This window comes from Dasypus novemcinctus, chromosome 14, assembly GCF_030445035.2.
Source record: "Dasypus novemcinctus isolate mDasNov1 chromosome 14, mDasNov1.1.hap2, whole genome shotgun sequence".
In the NCBI taxonomy this organism is placed as follows: domain Eukaryota; kingdom Metazoa; phylum Chordata; class Mammalia; order Cingulata; family Dasypodidae; genus Dasypus; species Dasypus novemcinctus.
In genome coordinates this window covers 32132252-32152613 of record NC_080686.1, presented here as the reverse complement: position 1 = coordinate 32152613, position 20362 = coordinate 32132252, and the positions used below count along the sequence as shown (strand labels likewise).

At 41.1% G+C, this 20362-nt stretch overlaps 1 protein-coding gene across 8 annotated transcripts in view; it reads right to left on the bottom strand.

Moving 5' to 3' along the window:
• SULF1 (sulfatase 1) overlaps nucleotides 1-20362 on the bottom strand; it is a 212043-nt gene that overhangs the window by 164333 nt on the left and 27348 nt on the right. For 4 of the 8 annotated variants that reach the window (XM_058275629.2, XM_071207847.1, XM_071207846.1 and 1 more), the window contains exon 2: nucleotides 4655-4749. The gene's annotated coding sequence lies outside the window, so the exon portion shown is untranslated. Of the gene's footprint in view, nucleotides 1-4654; nucleotides 4750-13384; nucleotides 13970-14317; nucleotides 14409-20362 lie in introns of those variants that run through there. The other 4 variants (XM_058275628.2, XM_058275627.2, XM_058275625.2 and 1 more) reach the window with 3 other exon arrangements.

The window sequence follows — 20362 nt, the reverse complement described above, 5'->3', positions numbered from 1 at the left end:
AGGGTTCTTCCTCTGGTCAATTAACATCCCTAGAGTTTGTTTCCCCATTACATTGGACAAACCACTCTTGGTATTGGTGTTGGTTCCCAAAGCACACCGTGAGGACCATGTGCTGGGGTGGGTCTCAGTCAGATGACAATAAAGAGATGCCAGCAAAAGGCAGCGCAGCCTGATGTACAGGATGCTTCTCAACCCATTGGATTTTGGTATTTTTCTTTAAATGCAAAATCACTGGTTTTGAGGCTGTACTGTACAAATAGATCCATTTAACCATGCACATACATGTGTGCTGATTTGTGTGCTTGTAAATACTAACAGGGCTTATCAGTTAAGTTTGTCTTGAGGACCCATGTGTGATGACAGTATTTCATTTCAAAGGCATAAAAGAAGACACTAGTTTAAAAACTGACATTAGTGTGCAACTAAAAAGAATGGCTGCGTAAAAGTAGGTAAGGATTGTTCTTTCCGAGTGCTATCTCTTAAAGGGAAGAAAGCACCTTATTAGTTTCACATCCATGCAATACACTGGGATGCAGGAATTTAAAAGAACTCTGGGGAAACAGACTTGGCCCAGTGGTTAGGACATCCGTCTACCACATGGGAGGTCCGCGGTTCAAACCCCGGGCCTCCTTGACCCGTGTGGAGCTGGCTCATGCTCAGTGCTGATGCACGCAAGGAGTGCCGTGCCACGCGGGGGTGTCCCCCACGTAGGGGAGCCCCACGCGCAAGGAGTGCAGTTCGTAAGGAGAATCGCCCAGCGTGAAAGAAAGTGCAGCCTGCCTAGGAATGGCGCCACCCCCACTTCCTGTGCCGCTGACGACAACAGAAGCAGACAAAGAAACTAGACGCAGCAAATAGACACAGAGAACAGACAAGGGGGGGGGGGGATTAAATAAATAAATAAATCTTAAAAAAAAAAAAAAAAGAACTCTGGGGAAGTGTATTTGGGTCAACTGATAGAGCATCCACCTACCACATGGGAGGCCCAGGGTTTGAACCCTGGACCTCCTGACCCATGTGGTGAGCTGGTCTATGCGCAGGGCTGATATGCACAAGGAGAGCCCATGCCGGGGTGTCCCCCACATAGGGGAGCCTCACGCACAAGGAGTGTGCCCCGTAAGGAGAGCCTCCCAGCGCGAAAAAAGCACAGCCTGCCCAGGAGTGGGGCTGCATACACAGAGAGCTGACACAGCAAGATGGTGAAACAAAAAGAGACACAGATTCCCAGTGCCGCTGACAAGAATGCAAGCAGACACAGAAGAACACACAGCTTATGGACACAGAGAGCAGACAATGGGGGGGGGAATGGGGGAAGGGGAGAGAAATAAAAAAAAAAAAGAACTCTGAAGACAATGCAGAAAATATAAACTATTTTGATATAAAGGTAAGTGAAAAAACTAGAATAAAATTGTACATTTTCCATATTTCCAATTATGTAAAATATTAGATTGTATCATATGATTTGTTGCATTTGTGGTTCAAAAACAGTCAAAGGCAGCATTTTCCTAGGATTACATATTCCAATGATTTCCTATGATTACATTTTCCTTTGATTGCACCGTATGTATATATTCCACCCCCCCCCATACAGAAAAGACTAATGGGCTTGGGTCCAATGTGGATGTTTAAAAACTCTTTTAAGTTTTTCATATTAGATAATGATTTTATTGTTTTTACAATAAGGGTATAATTTTAAAGGATATTAGTGTTTTATGGCAAAAAAAAGGCCTCCAACTAATGAGAGAAGAACTATTTAAAGGCAAGAGTGATCATAAAGGAAAAGCGTCTGCTTCTGAGTACCTCCAAATTCAACTCTTTGTATAACGCAGCAAACTTTAAATGTTTATAGGATACAAGACAAGGATAATTTTGGTAGTTTTTAGGGTCTACAATGATAGCTTGATGAAAGGTAGTTTACTATTACAGTCAGTGAGCAATTTAAAAAAATCACAAACTTAATTAATTTAATTAAAATAACGTGGAAAAAAATGCCAAGGAGGCACAACCAAGGCATGCTTAAGATAAAATTTTCCATCCCAAATAGGCATCACCAGGACTAAGAAAGGTCTTAATTTCCTTACACACAACATAGCTACTGTTCTAAGTTACCCAATCTGTGGGCACCAAGCCTTGTCTGACAGTGCAATATTCAAGTCCAAAAGATACAATAGTGGCCATTCATATTTTGGCAGGTGTACTTCAAGCTGAAAACCAGGGTTTATAAAAAATAACAGTTGTTCTATAGGTGCAAACATTTTTTATGAGAACCTTTAAAATTTCCCTCGGTCCCCAACTCTGTGAAATTTAATTATCCTTTTGGTGTCTCCTTGGAAAAAAGAGAGACTCTTTGGGCAGTCTGACAAAAGAGGAGATATTGGGAAGCTTCTGACATTTGCTAATAACATCACCAATCTCTATTTCTTGATTTATGTATTTTGGAGGTGATGCCTAGTTCCGCGAACAGTTCTTAACCCTGGAAAAATATTAAACAAAAGGACTTTATACTCACATGACATGAGTGGAGAGGCAGTCAAAAAATATACAAGGCAGGAGAGGAATTCTGAAACCCTAAGGCCCAATAAAGTGGCCTTTATTTTATAAATCTGACTATCTAAGCACATGAAAAGAGGACATGTCTCTTTCTACAAAATATACTAGAGATGGGAGGATTATGGACATAAGAATGCAGATGTGGTGGGAAATGACTCAGCTGCTTATCTAATTCAGCTCTCACATGGAGCAGGATGACGAGGGGTAGGGACCTCTGAAGCTGGCAGCTGGCCTGACGCTGCTTGTGAGTTTTCCAGGCCAAAGACGGAAAGAGCAGCCTGGAGCCAGCTCTCACAGGGCCCACAGATTCTTAAAAAATAAGTGTCCTATGTGTTAAATTTTAGTAAGTGACTCTAACTTGGTCCAGAATTTAAGACACACTCGTTTCTATTTTCCCATGATGATATGCTGAGAGATAATAAGATTATAACTCTTAAAGTTGTGAAATTGCCCATTAAAGGGGAAAAGTGTGAAATGAAAAGATTACCAGCCAGATAGTAAACAACACAACATTCTAGAAAAGTGGCCTCTTCATAGCACAAAAGAAACTAAGGCAGATGCTTTGAGAAATCAGGTCTTCAGTGACCTCTTGGGAAGATACAGGGTGATCCCCAGAATTAAAGTTTACCATCCTCGCAGCGGTTCTCCAGAATGTATTCACCAGGTGCAGTGGATGTGCCACAATGATGGAAGAGTTTGTTGATGTGGGAGGGGTGGCGCGGGTAAGGTGGGGGTTATATGGGGACCTCATATTTTTTGAATGTAACATTTAAAAGAAAATAAAGAAAAAATAAAGAAAAAAAAGTTTACCGTCCTCTTCTACAGTTAATTTTGAATTTCATGATACTGAAGACCAACCTCTTTCTGTCCCACAGAAAAATTTCATGCAATGAGCTAAAGATTCACAAAGAAAACCTCTGGCAAACAGATTCAAGAAAACAAAGAACTCGTAAGAAGTCACAGTTCTGTTTACTGAGCTAATTCCTAAACAGATACCTTTTTAGTTTCTATTTTGGTGTATTTTCTCACATCCTCTCCTGTGTGGAATTTTGAAGTAAGGAAACCTAAATTTCAACTTGTGTTCTCTTACTATTGATTTAGCTTGTGTATAACAAGCACCTAATCCACAGTGCTAGTCAGCTGTTACTGGTAATACTCCAGTATCTGCTGACAAAGCTCTGAGAATTACAAGAAAAACCACTGATGCTCAAAATTTAATGCCAAGGAACAGAACCCAGTATCTCATACAGTTCCATCCGTTCCCTTTCTTCATTTCCCTTTTGTACTACGAAAACAAAATGCTTAATTCCATAAGTGTTAGAAAGAGAAGCTGGATAAAATAACTCTCAAAAGATGAACCTGAAATTCAGGCCATACTTGAAGACATTGTTTTCTTTGCGGTGTCCGTGTGTGTGTGTGAGAGAGAGAGAGAGAGAAAGAGAGGTTGAAATTTTTGGTAGACCTATTCCAAGCCAACCTATGCCAACACAAGACTTGAAGTGAAAATCAACCAAAGAGCAATGATTTTGAAAAGCTGCAATCTGAAATCAAGACCAAACTCAACAGCTTCCATTTCATTAGTTTTGGTTGGAATTGGAGGGAAACAATTTTCAAAATTGACATTTGAGGAAAGACTCTTGGGGCTGTAAACGTGTATGAACCAACACCCTTAAGAATGTTTTTGCAGCCAAAGTCACGTTGCTGGCCCCACAACACAGTCACTCATGTTTATCTGGCCAAGGCAGAGAAATTGAAGAAAAGCTGTGAACAAAATAGGTGACACATTTGTACAATTTTCATTCATAACACTATGCATAACTGGCCATTCACTGTCCCTCCTGAACCTGTTCAGGTTAATAAAGTCACCTAATTCTTTGGATTCTCACTTTCTTAGATGCTTTTCCTGTCATTCCTAAGGACTGATTTCATCAAAAAACTCTGCCACATTTAAGGTCCTTTTTAGCTACAGGAACGTACAGGACCATCTACTCCTCCATTTCTGCCAGTCCTTACAATCCCCCACCATGAAACATTCCCTTCTTCAAGTTATACAGAGTACTCAGATGGTTTAAGTAACCAGGAGATAAATATTTAATATGAGTACCTTTGAAGATCTTCTGCAATTATTCTGCCTTGGGGACACTGCATGTCATTTACCAAATTCACTTTCTTCAGAAGATGGTGGAGGACCACCAGCACCTATGGGGAAGAAAGAAAAAATGCCATCAGCTGCATTTATCTGCTATTTCTCCCATATTTCAAATATTGTCCTTTCAGAGCTTCAATGAGATACCATGAAGAATAATATTCTCCAAATTCCATCCACACTGAGTTCCTTACAACCATTTGCAAGAGTCTTTGAAGCATTGTGGGTGATTGAGTCCTTTGTAGAAGTTCCATTTTGACCCTCTCGTCTTCAAGGGAAAGACTGTCCATTAGATTCATTTCATATTATTCTTTGACTGGATTTCAAAGAACCAATAAAGAAAAAATTCTTTATAAAAGTTTACAAAGTATTTCAAGTTTAAAGGTTGAGGGATGTCTAATTTCAGGTTAGGAGAGCAATTTTAAAGGAAAATGCTCTGAATCATAAAATCTTCTGAAGTTGCTGCAAGCTATTATTTGGTGAATAGCAAAGCAAGCATTTACAAGTGGTTAAATTTGTTCCTATTCCACATTTACAACAGTTAAAAAATAAGCTACTAAAATAAATTTAGAGGGAAGCGGATGTGGCTCAGGCAACTAGGCTCCCACCTACTACGTGGGAGGTCGCTTGTTTGGATCCTGACGCCTCCTAAAGAAGACAGAGTTGGCGCTACAGGTAGGCGCGGTGAGTTGACGCAACAAGATGACACAACGAGAGACGTGGGGAGGAAAAACATAAAACATAATGAGAGACACAACAAAAGCAGGGAGTGGAGGTGGCTCAAGCGGTTAGGCACGTCCCTCCCACATCCAAGGTTCCTGGTTCGGCTCTCAGTGCCTCCTAAAGAAACAAGGAAGGCAAACAGACAGAGCAAGTGAAAAACAATGAGGGGGTGGGGAGAAATAAATAAATCTTTAAAAACATAATAAATTTAGATACTCCAAATAGGGGGGAACACCCATTTTAATGCACCACATATTTATTGAAGCAATCTTGCACCATGGCTGACACATTTTAGCATAGCTATGAAACATATAAGATAGAATGGGAGAATGACAGATCCTATTTAAAACTCATAATTTCTAAGTTTAAAAAGATGCTTCTCTTGCCCATGTACCTATTAATATCTAGTAGAGCATTTTGTTTAGAGTTTTTTTAATCTCTTCACTAGTGAATATATTTGCATGCTGGTATACAGAGAGGGGACTGACTCCCAGAGCTAATGTGTGCAGGAAGTTTCCCTAATAGACCCAGAATCTCTTCTTGTTCTGAAGGGTTCAGGTTAAATTTGGGCAGTCCAAGGTCCTTCCCTGTTCTGAAGTATCACTCTAATGGTTTAGTTGCTGCAGCAACGCCTTCCCAGGGCAGCCTTGTTGCCGCAGTACTCACCTTCCTCCAGTGACACCCTTATCATGCCTTTCCAGTACAGGCAGCAGCTAAACTCCTCTGCCTTTTTTACATCATCCTCTGTAATCTCACACACCCAATCCATTAAACCTCTTAAACCACTTCTCTGAGCTGCTCATCCTGGGAATTGGTGAGGCTATGAGAACTTTCATATTCTCTGTTTCCATGCTTCTGATAATATTTTTAATTATTATAAGCATCGTGTAGATGCCTCTCCTTTAAAATACAGTCTGGGAGGGCATACTTATGCCTATGTTTATAATTATGCAAAACAGCCCAGGATTTCTTGAAGTAAGAGTTTAAATTTGAATGTGATACTAAAAGTATCTGGCAATGGTCCCAGGCTGGTCTAGCCCTAATGCCAAAATCACAGCATCCTTTCTGTGACTGCTGTATGTTTCTGGGGGTGGAGGAGGAAAGGGCAGCAGACTCTGGAATTAGATGCCTGATTTCCCAGCTACAGTATTGATTGGTTATGTGACCTTGAATGGGTTACTTAATTTCTCCATGCCTTAGTAACATCCTCTGAAAAATGGGGATTAAAAATGGTATCAATCTCTGGGAGCTAATAATGTGAGGATTACATGAGAAAATCCGCCTGAAAATATCAGAAGCATTCCTGCCACATAATAAACATTAGAATCATTATTACTTGAGTTGAATTATTTTTTTTAACCAGATACAACGTTCCTTGAAGTGCTAATTTGCAACTAGAAGACATTTGCACATAATAACCGTTTTCATAAATTATGTAAGTGAGACTGATTTGTCATAATCAAAATGATAATGTGTGATCAAATAATGTAACATTTAAATCCTTATAGGCTATTGAAGAAAGAACAGAGGTAGCCTAAATACCTGCCTGGTACTGTTTATACACAGAGTCATTTCCTGCTGCGCTGTATGAAGGTTTTATTGAGGAGAACAGAAAAAACTTTCCAGTTTCATAATCTCAATCCAAGCAAATGTAATGCATGGATCCTTTCTTTCTTTGCGCCAACTTTTAACTGTTCATTATAAATGGGCATAATAGTAAATATGCAGCGAAATTTTGTTATTATAATATTTTTTTCTAATTCCAGGAATGAATGCTTGGTTAAAACAAGTTTATTCTGGGGAGTGGATACAGCTCAAGTGGTTGAGTGCTTCCCACGTACAAGGTCCTGGGTTCAATCCCTGGTACCTCCTAAAAAAAAAAAAGTTTATTCTTTATTTTCAACAAAAGAACATACAGAGTCACCTGGCAAATAAAATTAATATTATTAATTAGAATAGTTTATCAATTTGTTTATATGTAATTAGCAATTTGGGGGGATTTTCAAAAGTATAGATCCGATTATATAAATATGACTAAAGAAATGTTACCTAGTTTTCTTTGTATTTAAGTAACATTCAGTAAGTAGCAATGTAAGTCACAGCTGGGCCTCCACTGTCAACTGCTCAGGTTTGAGAAGTGCTGCTGGAGAGCTCCCTTCAGCCTGGCTTCCCCTGGTCCTACGCTGCAGACCGTTGCAGACATGCCATACTTCCACTTCTGCTGTTCGTCCTAAAGGGGAAAGTCTGCCTTCCTCCCCTTCACATACTAAAATTCTAAGCACCCCTCTGGGATCAGCAGAAATCCCACTTCCCGGCAACCTCAGTTCTCATTAATCTCTCTCACAAAAATCCTACCACACTTCAAATCTGTGCCACACAGTGTGGCACTCAGTTATAGACCGGCCTCTCTCGTGGCTGCTGCCTGCACAGCTGGTGGTCTTGTCTCTCCCGCCAGGTTTTAAGATTCCCAAGAGCGAGGGTTCTACCTTGACCTTTGTCTACATCGCATCCTCTAAGCAGCACGAAGTGGTCCCACTAACTACGATACACTGACTGGACATTGCTGTAACATACTGTCAGGAGCAGAGTCCTGTTTCGTTCCCTGGGTAGTTTAGGAGTTTATTCAAGTTTCCTTCCAAAAAAATCTAATCTGAGACTCCGAATCACTCCTCAAGCAGTAAGGAATTATGGGACGACACCCCTGAAGCTGGGCCACAAACTTGCGCGGAGCAGGGAATCACTGGCTCAGGTGTGGGTCTGAAGGCAACGACTGCGCACACGACATACACATACAGGCATATACACATATATTGAGATACTGAGGGAGAGATCATATGAGTCTCAGTTTCCTCATTTGCAAAATGAAAAGATCAGAAAATCTCCAAAATCTCTTCCTGCTCTAAAATTCTATAAAATGTTGGGAGATACGTCCATTCATTCGACATTAGCATCCACAAATGAATGGGTATGCCAGAATTTCACCTGCTGATAATGTCAGGAAGCTAAGCTGGATAGTTTAAAGAGCCGCACTTTAAAAGTTTGGTTTGGCATCTCTCTCTGTATTTGTGTCTTATTGCACTTAAAGCTACGACTTCATGCTATAAAGCAAGCAGATGATTGAACTTAATTCTCTGGACTTGCTCAGTTGTTCAGAAACTGAGCTGCATTTCCTGGCTCTCAAACTTCGTAAACTCATCAGATGTTGCTGCAGAGAAGTGCCATTAAAATAACAGTCCTCAGTGGAAAACACTAGCACCATTCATAGTTAGTGAAATGTTGAAACAGTAACTGATATTTTAAAACTGTGAACTGAAGGCACTTTTCCGTACCGTACACATAGACACCTTTAGACAGATGTGGAAGGTAAATGTTTATTTTTGTTACCCAGCTGTCCCTTAATTGTATCCCAAAAGTGGCCTTGAGAGTTGCTGAAGTGCATTCTGTCTTTGCTCCCTTTGCCTTGGAAAGTAATAATCGGTGCCAAACCGCTTTCCCCAAGGACTTGTTGGAAGGTCCAAAATGTCCTCATTAGAAAACTTGCGCTGAACCAGACAAATCTTGCCATTGTGGATGGTGCATGCATGTGGGACCATTACTTCATGTACAATGACATGAGACCAGAAACATGTGAACAGGAAGCCAAGCCCAAGAGAGGGCTGGGAAGCTTCCAGCTTTCCACGGAGCAGAGAAATGAACCCAAACCCAGCAACAGTCTGTATTCAGGTGTCTGGTGGACTGCACAGCTGTGTACTATCTGTTCTTTGCACATGGTGTAGGCAAGTACAGTGGCTCAGGCAGTACCCAGCCTGGAGTAAATCACTCTGTCAGCAAACCCAGAGAGACTGTGACTAGCACAGCACTTGCTTATGGAGCAGGACTTTAAATGGTTGGAGGAACCTAAAAGTGGAATGGCGAACACCACGTAGGAACACTCAGCCCATGTCTCCCACTTGGAGTTGTGCTAATGGGAATGCCCCCAAATATATCTTATGCCTTCTTTCTTTTTCTTTTTTTTTAAAGATTAATTTATTTATTTTATTTATTTCTCTCCCCTTCCCCCCATCCTCATGCCTTCTTTAAATAATAAATTTTCCCATGATACAAACTCATCTTATTCTAAAGTATATATTTGGTGATAATAGCTTTAACAGCTCCATTTTGAGTTTTGTTATTTTATTGCAAAAGCAGTTTAGCAAAACTAGAAACACTTTACACTATTTCAAAGACCAAAGATAATTTACAAAGTTTGCCTAATTTTGAGGTGAACTATCAGAAGCCAGATGGAATCCCAATTATAACCAGATACTATCTTACTAATGAGTGACAAATGCTCTTTATATTCAGAGGTGGAAATAGCTTCTTTAAATATGTTCAAACAGTTCACTTACCAGAAAGAAATATTACACGACTTCTCAAGACTAGCCATAGAGTCTGGGGTTAAGCCCCTTTGTAATAAATGGCATTTGCTCTGTAGTATTCAGGTGGGGTAAGAGCTCTGATATCCAGGAAATCCGATAGAGGCTTTGCCATAGAAGATTAAGTGCTAGGCGTAGAAAGGGTAAAGGGTATGAGAAAACTAAGGTTATCAAGTAATCAGACCTCAAATATTTACAAAGTCACAGCTTCCTGTCTGCTAATCAGATTGTTTTCTATTCGTTCTAAACATTAAAATTCTTCCACTTGTCATCTTTCAAAAATTAGCAAAGGTTATTCCTTCCCAACTAAGTACCATTCAAGAGTATGGAAAAAACTTACTGATCATACTAACAAAGGATAAATTGATCATAGGCTAATTAATGCCCAGGTAAGAAAGAAATCACCTCCTTTTGTTAGTCTTAGAAATTAGCTCCTTTACTTTGTTCTCTGAGTAGGTTCCTTAAGCAAGGGAAGTGAAAAATACCAGCTAAGGAAAGGCTTCTTCTTGATGAATAACTCTTAAATCTTTATAAATAAGTGTCCTTTATGAGTAAGTATTCTACTAGCCCACAGAAATGTTTCTAGTCTTTGCTCATTTCTGAAGGATCAGAGGAAGTAAAAATTATTGTTTGACGTCTACTCGGTTATTGGCAAGACTGCCCTAGACATGGCCTTCCTGTTGAAAAGTTAGTGGGAAAGCAAGCTATGCAACAGCAATGATACAAGATAATTAAAGCTCAGGGTCCAGTGAGCCCACATACTGAAGTTTCTTGGGGGTACTAGAGCATAAGAGGGAGAGCCCAGTCTTTGTTTCTCCTCAAAATTTCAAAGGGAAAAATCTGGCAATTTTACACTTTCTTTAAAAAACAACCTATTTTTACTCAATGTTACAGTCTAACCTCTTACTGATATCTCAATATTACCCTAAGTAGCTCAATTTTCTTCTTGAAACCTGTACTTTCTCTTATTTTATTATACTCCATTATAGCTACCCGATTGCCCAAGATTAGGATTATGGACATTTCCTTTTTCTTCTTCATTCAGACGCCAAGCATGTTCTACCTCCTGAATGTCTCTGGACTCTGTGCCCTCTCGTTCACCTCCAGTGCTCAGGACCTGATTTCTCATTGTATACTACAGTAGTCTCTTGACTGTCTCCTAGTTCATGGTCTTGCCACCCCACCAGCACCAGGTGAGCTATATAACATCTTTATAAAACTGAAGTCTGATCATGTCACTCTCCCCACTCAAAATACCCCCATGTCTTCCCATGGATTAAAGAAAGCTCCTGCAAGGGCTTGACCTGAGTGAGCTAAGGAGCTTGTGCCACGGACTTCCGTCATTTAGAAGGGCTTGCTACAAACAAAAGACCCCTGGAACAGACATTGTCTTAGCAATACAGTTGTTTGCACTCGGGGGCAAACTCTGTACCTCAATGTAAAACTGTAGCACAGTTTTGCAGATGAGGGGCCAACCCTATACAACAGCAGTTTGAGTTTCACTGGAATAACAGGTCCAATTATCTCAGCATGAAACACCCGAATATTCAAGATTGTCCTCTCCCCTCCCCCAACTGTACCATTTGAAGCCAGTTCCCATGCTTTCTCACCCTATCCACTCTCCAAAGCTCTCAACTTCACCTGGAAAGTCCTTCCACACAGAGCATAGCCCTTTGACTTTCTCCAGGCAGATTTAATCACTTTGGCCTCCGTTCTCCACTTAATCTTGAACACACTTCTATTTTTGAGTGCTTTGTACTGTTATGAAAATTATACGTTATTTGGGGCTCTCTCCTCAGACTATAAGTCCTTCCAGGGTAGGATATTAATCTTATTAATCTTTATATCACAGGTGCTTAGCCCACTATGCAATGATAGTAGATGCTTAATAAATGAATGAGTTACATGATGAAAAGAGTAAATAGAAAAGCCTTAAAATTTATCAAAGCATTACTATTTTCCAGACACTGTGCAGATATTTTATACATCGTATTTCCTTTTAGCCTTTCAACAACCCTCTCCTGGGGGCAAGTAGTAGTCGTCTCCTTTTATAGATGTGGAGAGCTTGAGGCTCTTAAAAATCCTGCCCTTCCTCACATAGCCAAGTAAAGCCAACCCAGATCTCACCAAACTGCCCTCTTTCTACTACGATGAGTATGCCGTTGAGGTTCATGTTAAGATAATGTGGCTGATCTTTATAATCAAATTAGCTCAAGTATAGAATTGAGTGTTGACAGATCATTTTGAAAGGTAAGAGTAAAAGCAACTAGAATCCAGTCTCATTTTCAACTTTATTATGCCTTAGAATTTCTTGGAGGCCACAGAGTATTCAAAGTGGAAATGTCATTTAAATGTCTTAAAAAGAGATATGATTTTGTTTCCGTTTTGAATAAATAAATGCACGAACAAAGAGCTGTACAGCATTCTGAAATTTGATATGTAATTTCTCATTTCGGTCATGTAAAATACTAAGTAGGAAGGAGATACAACAAATGTAAGAGTTCAGGATAATTTGTACACACACACAAATTATATGTGGTTTTCACATCTGTGTATTTAAAGATAAAAACAAGCTCAGTGGATTGATCGTAGCACTTAAGACACTCATTTGCCTTATTGTCAATTTATAGTTCTTAGTTTTTTTACCAGAAATAGTAAGAAATTAATTTTCTAAATTTCATAGTACGCCAAATTATAATCATGGTTTTACAATGCAATTGTACAATTACTCAAAATAGAATTTTCCTTGTCTTGTTCAATTAGCAAATCATACTTCCTAAGTGCTCAGAAATTGATTCTTACTTAGTGTTATTCTAGTTTTAAATTCACCCTTCTGTTGAAAGATTATTTCTCAAGGCAATGAGCTTCATACCTGAGAAAAATACTCTAGTTAAATCCGCATTCTTTACAGGGAAAAAAGACAGCTTAATAACAGGGTTTGGCTTCAGAAGTTAGTGTTCATTTTCCATTAATATTGAGATCCTTCCGTTATGCAGTGAAAAGTTTAATAAAAATGCACATTTTCACAATATCGTGTTTTTGCACAGTTCACACAAGCCAGTGCAAGTTTCAAACCTCCAATGAAAGATGGGATTTATTTCATAGTGTGAAAAGAAACTTTCAACAACATATCCAACTGAAATTGTGAGCACTGAAGGCAGCAAAACTGAAGATCAAAGTTTCTGGTTGCCTGACAAGTCAGGTGAATAACTAGGGCTCCTCTCCAGGGCGCAAGGTGTCTGCGTGTGCGTGTGTGCAGAAGAGCCAGATGTAACAGCGACTCGTGGAAAGGGCCAACTGCAGCACCTCCTTTGGGTGCTACTTGGCTGAGGGAATTACCAACAGAAATCTCCTTCCCCTCCTATTACTGTTAGGAGGGCCCCGATTGCGTGGAGGACTTGGGGCAGAAACACACTTCCCATCATCTAAGAATCAGAATGAGGGCAATGATTCTAATGAATAAATCATTTTTCAAAAGCCGATAAGTCCACTCCCTCCACTCCCCAAAAAAAAGCCGCTTTAAAAGAAAAAAGCAGAGCATCATACTTACAAAAGCCGCCTTCAAAATCTTCTCTAGAGAAAAAGCTCTGGGAGCAAGGACTCTGCAGAGGAGCAGAGATAAGGTGGCAGCTGGATTTCCGCCCTCCTCCCCGGGAGGAGAGTCATCGTTTCCTACCTCCTCGGACCTCCGAGGGGCGCCTCTGATCCCCGCCGCCCTCCCCGCTGGCCTCTCCGCCCCGGGCTTGCTATCTGCTGCCGGAGCCGCGGGGCCTGACACCAGGCCGGAGGCTCCCCGGGGACTGTGCGAAGTGCCTGCAAGATGCGGAGGGTTATATAAGCCCGCGTATTACCATCATCGCACACCCCCATAGAGCCCAAAGACAAACAAAAGGCAGTTCCAAGAAGAGGAGGAGCAGAGGCAGAAGTTACATTGGGGGTGAATTTCGGGACATTGCTGAACTAACAGGGAGAAGGGAAAAAAAAGGAAAAAAAGGAAAACAGGCAACTCAGTCTGTGCGAGCAACTCCTCGGCAAACAAACAGGGCGCTGCAGCTGGCGGGCGGGCGCGCCGCGGGCCTCCCCGGGGCTGAGCGCGCAGGCGAGTCCCGCTTCCAGGCGCGCGGTGCGGGTGCGGGGCGCGGCGGGCGCGGGCGCGGGCGCCGCCCGGGGCGGGCCGGAGCGCGGGAGCCGGGGGCGGCAAGCGGGCGGCGGGCGCCCCGGCCACCGGGCGCCGAGGAAACACTCGTGTTTCTTCACCCTGCACCAGGTGTGCCGGCTGCTTTTCCTGAGTCCTGGCCTCTTGGTTTGCAGCGAGTTCCCGGGTGCCAGGGCCCAATCCTATTTTAAGTCTTATTTTCAGCTTCTATTGGTCTCTGCTCTTTGTGGGGAAAAAGAAAAAAGAAAAAAAACCTAGCCCGGAGGGTTCTTGACCCCGGAGCTGGGGTCAGCGAAGAGAAAGTTCCGGTTTTACGTGGGTACCAACCTTTCCTCAGCCCCGCCTCAACTTGCTGCCTCATGTTTTCTTTAGATGATTCCTCTCCTGCCCAGTTCCCGGCGCTGCTTCCCAACAGGTTAAAAAAAAAAAAAGCCTCATCCTGGCATTTAAAGCCCTCAGCAGGCATACCTCAGAGATATTGCAGGCCGGGTTCCAAACCGCGGCAATAAAGCGAGTCACAGGAATTTTTTGGTTTCCCAGTGCATATAAAAGTTATGTTCAGGCTATACTGTACTCTGTTAAGTGGGCAATAGTATTGTCCCAAAAGTCAATGTACGTACCTTAATTAAAATATGACAGAGCCACGAAGTGAGCACATGCTGTTGGAAAAATGGCACCCAATAGACTTGCTGATGCAGGGTTGCCACAAATCTTCAATTTGTAAAAATTGAAGTATCTGTGCAATAAAAGGGAAGTGCAGTAATACAAGGTATGCCTGTATTTGCCTCCAGGCTAATCTGCCACTTCCATCCCACCAAGTGTCATGTTCCCGCCTACCCCCAGCACATTACAATACGAATCACTCAAGATGGCCTTTCACTTCCTTTATTCCCTATCCTGACTCACTCCTCTCCTCACTCACATTTCCCTCAAGGCCCTGTTCCGATCCTGTCTCTCCCTCAAAACCCTTCCCCAATTTCCCCTTTTCTCCGTCGACTGTTTCTGTTGTAATCCCTCATATGTTGCCTGGCTTCTTAGGTTTGGGGCCTCAGTTGCTCTCCATCGTGTCTAGGACTGGGCACTGCATGAAACAGGTGCTTAGTGGGTGTTTGCTGGATTTAACTGACAATTGTCCTGCTCATACTTGATGCATCAGTCTGGGGGAAAGTGTCATAACTAGCAGCCCCCACACATGCATTGACAGATTGATGGTTGCTGAAGCTGTGCAATAGGTTCATAAGAGTTTGTAGTATTTCCTACTTTTGTGCATTTTTGGAAATTTTCCTAAGTTGAAAAAAAAAAAAAAGGAACGTTTTTCTACAACATGGAGAGGACATCTAAACCTCACTATGGATCGCTTCCTTTAGGAGGTAAGTCTGAGGGAAACAGCATGCTGGAGCACCTGCTGAGCCCGTTACTACACATTAGAGGACAAAGTTGAGCTTACTTTTCAGAATGCCAGGAAAATTCCCCACAGGTGAGATTTTCAGAAAGCACAGTTCTGGGATGCATTTTATGAGGAACCCCCCACCCCCCACTACTGAAAAAATGCAGGCTATCACAACAGCAACTCAGCAAATGAACAACAGGTCTCTGGTGCATTGTTTTATGATAGGGTGAAATATAGAGCAGACGCTGTCAGGTACTGAATTTCTTGTGGCTTTGTACTAAAGTGTTTTTAATGACATTTCCCCTGTTATTCTTTGGTAAAAGCAACATGCTTTAAATTCCATCTGTGGCAGTTGGATCAGCCGTCGTGTCATTTAAGAGGCTTGGGGTGTGTCTACACAGCTCCTGCTTCCCAATGCATACAGAATGTTCAGTGAATTAGAATTTTCCTGCCTCCGCGAATTTGGGATAATAAAAAATAATTCAGGTTCTAAAACAGAATTTTAGCCTCAAGTTCTTGAGGTTTTGGCTACAGGAATCAAAGAGGTGTCCATGCAATTCAGTAGTTCAAGTGTAAGACCTTCCATCATTTTTTTTTCTGCTCAAGCCATGGCCATAACCTTTATTACAGACACCATTTATGAGTACCTACTGCATGAGGCATGGGGCTACATTGCTTTACATGCATTCTTAGCCTAGCCACCATCCTAAAATAGAGCTACTTTTATTTTCACTTTACAGATGGAAACTGAGTCTGGTCACATGGGTTTAGGAAGCAACAGTATTAGCATCTGAACCTAAGTCTATCTCACATTTTCCCATTTTGCCCAAAGCTAGAAAGAACCTTAGATATTATCTCATGTGCAGGTTTTCAAACTGGATTCCAAGGAGTCCTAAGCTTTCAAGGCAGTGCTTCGGGAGCCTCTGGAGGCACCGGGAGGGGGCAAACGTGAGAAGGAGGCCAGGCCAACATGGCTTGGGTCCCACTCACTAGATTCAAATGCAGACGCTTCATTTCTGTCTGTTTTATAGAGTGATATTAGGTTTTGTATGAAACGAGGGTTTTACTACTAAAAAAAAAAAAAGAGTATTTTAATACTCCTGATCTGGTCTCTCTAAAGATACAGAACTTGGAGTCCAGAGAGATTAAATGCCTTGTTCAAGAATTTGCAACAGGGAAGTGGACTTGGCCCAGTGGTTAGGGCGTCCGTCTACCACATGGGAGGTCCGCGGTTCAAACCCCGGGCCTCCTTGACCCGTGTGGAGCTGGCCCACGCGCAGTGCTGATGCGCACAAGGAGTGCCGTGCCACACAGGGGTGTCCCCGTGTAGGGGAGCCCCACGCGCAAGGAGTGTGCTCCATAAGGAAAGCCGCCCAGCGCAAAAGTAAGTGCAGCCTGCCAGGAATGGCGCTGCACACACGGAGAGCTGACGCAGCAAGATGACGCAACAAAAAGAAACACAGATTCCCATGCCGCTGACAACAACAGAAACAGACAAAGAAGAAGATGCAGCAAATAGACACAGAGAACAGACAACCAGGGTGGGGTAGAGAAATAAATATTTGCAACAAATGATGGCAGGTCTAGGAATAACTCGAGATATCTAGGGTCTGCCTGAAACCACTGGCATCCCATGTTTTTTATCTCCTGACTTGTTAATTCTCAGGGAAAGTTAGCAGCAAGATTGAACTTTCTGACCTGATGGTATTTCCTGAGAGTATTCTTGAAAAACCCAGAAGGTGGCCATACCTTCGTTTTGACAAGTTGGACAATTTTTTGGCCCTTTGGATATTAAGTCTGAAGTTGGTCAAAGAAGAAGAAAATTTAAAAATAAAATAAAATTGGTCAACATTTACCTTGTGGCAAATCAAAATCAAGTGGAGGGTTGAATATGGAGTTTGGATGATTTAGGGCTCTCCTCTTTCCATTTAAGTCAGAGACACTTGTGAAGTATACTTCTACGTGAATCATCTAGCTAATTCTCTGGACTTAGCCTGAGAATCCTCTTTTGCTAGAAAAGCTGTTTAAACCCTGTACTTGTCAATCCAGCTAAAAGTGACTCTCTTTTTTTTTTTTTTTTTTCACATGAGACCTGACAGGTGTGGGGAAGATGTTACTCTCAGAGACATCAGGTATGGCCAAGGGAGCATAACTGGCAGTTGCCATAGCTGGGCAGCATACGTGTAGGTCAATCAGACATGAATGCTAATACTAAAATGCAATTTTCACAGAGAACAAGTGCATTATATCCCACGCTTTGGAGTGTTGCTAAGTGCCAGGCTTTTTGCAAATAGAAATGAGTTTTAACTGGAATTATGTCAGCCGGAACCAACCTTTATTAATTTCAAGACCCCTGAGCTTTCCCATCTGCTCTTTTTAAATTTTATCATTCTCACCTGGGGATTTTGAGGAATAAGAGCATTTTCCTCTTTTTGGGGATGGTTTTTAACTGCAATCCTGCCTAAAGGCAAAGGAACAAAAAGATGACCCTTCTATCCTTGGCACGAAAATCTTTACAAAATGCATTCTTTCAGTAAAATGTAGCAGAAAGAATTTTTTTTTTACCTCTGCAGACAAGCAATTATAATAGATTTTTTTCCCGCCTGAAACACCCTAATATTAATATAGTTCCAAATTCTCGACCCTAGAAACAAAGCTTTAGATGTAATTTCTTTCCCTGTTCATGAGATTTACAATAGGAAGGTCATGTTTGTACTAGACTTTGGCTTGAAATTAATCTTTTCTCTTCAGCATTTCTATAGAATCCAGGCAATTCGTTAGTCATTCCAAATATTAAATACTTGTCATTCTTGAACAACGATCATAATCTTCCCTTTTTGAGGGACTTGCAAACCATTGCCAGGATATAGATCACTCCAAAGCCTGGGGCTACCCATTGGAATGCTTCCCTTTTCACATCTTTAGGTTACAAAGTAAAAATGTAAATTATTTCATAAGCAGCACATGTGACATCCATTTAACAGCATTAATTAAAAGCTCATTTACATTCTGCCTTACTAAAGATTTATGGGTTAAATAAATACATTCAAACCCCACAACCAATCTCAAGGCTTAGACTCTACTATAATCCCTCTCCTCTGGTGTTGTGCCTCGAACAGATCAAAATATATTCTTAGCTCAGTTGAACAAGGGTTCATTTAAACTACATCTGTTGCTCATCAAACCTCTATTTTAGGAGTGGGGAGTTCCTTTTGGAGATAGATTCTGCCTGTAAGGTTTTATGGCAACAAATAGTTCTCATTAAGTTTCACATTTTACCAACACACATATAGTACCCATTTCTATTTGATTATAGAATCAGGCAAAACCCTGTACCCCCACTTCAAAGGATTCCTCACTTGACTAATTCTAAAGAGTAAATTGATTTTCTCATCAATTGTTGTGTTTGACAATAGAAAGGCTGACACAGCAACTTTGCTAAAATGACAGCTCCTTTCTATTCAAGGGGAAGGAATTTGTGTTAATATTCTTAATGACTGGCAGCTTTATGAGAAATGTGAAATCATTTATCCTTAGCAATAACCTGACTGGGATTAAAAACTACTTGGTATTTAGGATGGAAGTCATCTGTCAGGAAAAAAATATTTAGACTGATGCAAATTAACTGAATAAACTGGCTTACTGTAGCCTCCTAATTATGGCTTGTGAATTCAAGTTCATTAAAATATGTTTGAACAGAAGAATGTGGAAAGGATCTTCTAAGAAGTAATCTGACATTCTGTTGGAGGAAAAGATAATACACGGACTTGATAAGTTCTCACGTTTACTAAGTATTTCTGGAAGTGATTTAAGAAATAAGGGCATGTAAATCAAGGGAAAATTCATTTTGTAAGCACTTGTATGTCTTGCTTATTCAGAACAACAGTAATAATAGCTGATGAAAACTCTGTGTAGCATATTCGTTGTGGTAACAAATGATCTAAATAACCAATAGTGTTTTCCTTGGGGAAATGGTTCCAGCCTCCTCCTTGGGGCTGCCTTCGGCACTATTCCAAGGGACAAGTCTAAGCAAAGTGAACACTTAAGAAGCACTTAACTCCCGATGTATAGACCAGTCTCTGTATTCTGTAAAGGAGTTGCTCCACTCTTAATAGGCTGGCTGTTGCACACCAGTTAACAAGTTTTTATTGGAATCTCAGCCTTCTCTTCATCACCAGCTTCATAGCAAAACCTTCCTTTAGCTCTTTACCGAACAGCCTAGTAAATTGTGGGAAGAAGCACTTTACCCATGTTGGAAATTTAATTAGTCTGGAAAAAAGGTGTAAATGGCAGCAAAATGTAAACTGCCTTCATGAAATTAATGACTGGGTTTTACTGTTTATATATAGAACTTTCTTTTGAGAGACTTCGTGGATTTCTGGAGACAAACTAATTCAGGTCCAGATCCTAGCTCTACAGGTGTGTGATTTTTTTTTTTAAGTCTAGGTTCCTTTCCTTGTTCCTTGGATGGCTGTTATTCCTATACTAATGTCCGAAAGTGACTAGCAGTGTCCAGCATGTGGTAGGTACTCAGGAACTCCAGTTTTTCCTGCCTTTTCTCAGGCTCTTTTAGTATGTTCATGTCCTAAAGTACTTACTCATTCAGTATCATTTGCCTGAGTGAGCAAAAAATATATTCCCTTTTCAATGAGCGTTTGCTGAGGGATGACCGTGACGACAGTTGCCTAGGTTTCTGTGTATAAATATTTAAATGGCATAAAGGGAAAGCAATAGGTATCTCTTAAAGAAAGATGGTGATTGATCATCATTAATATTCATCTGAATGGTTATTGCTGTGACTTGGCAGTATCAGGAACAGTCAGTCATTCAGGAGGAGCAGGTAAACTCAAAAAGTTGGGATTGGGGTTGGAAGCCCTAAGAAAGCTTTTGATAGAAAACAATGGATTCAAGACAAAAAAAAAAAAAAAAAAAAAAAATCAACAGAGGGAACATCATCCAAGAAACTCAGTAAGTGCTGGATC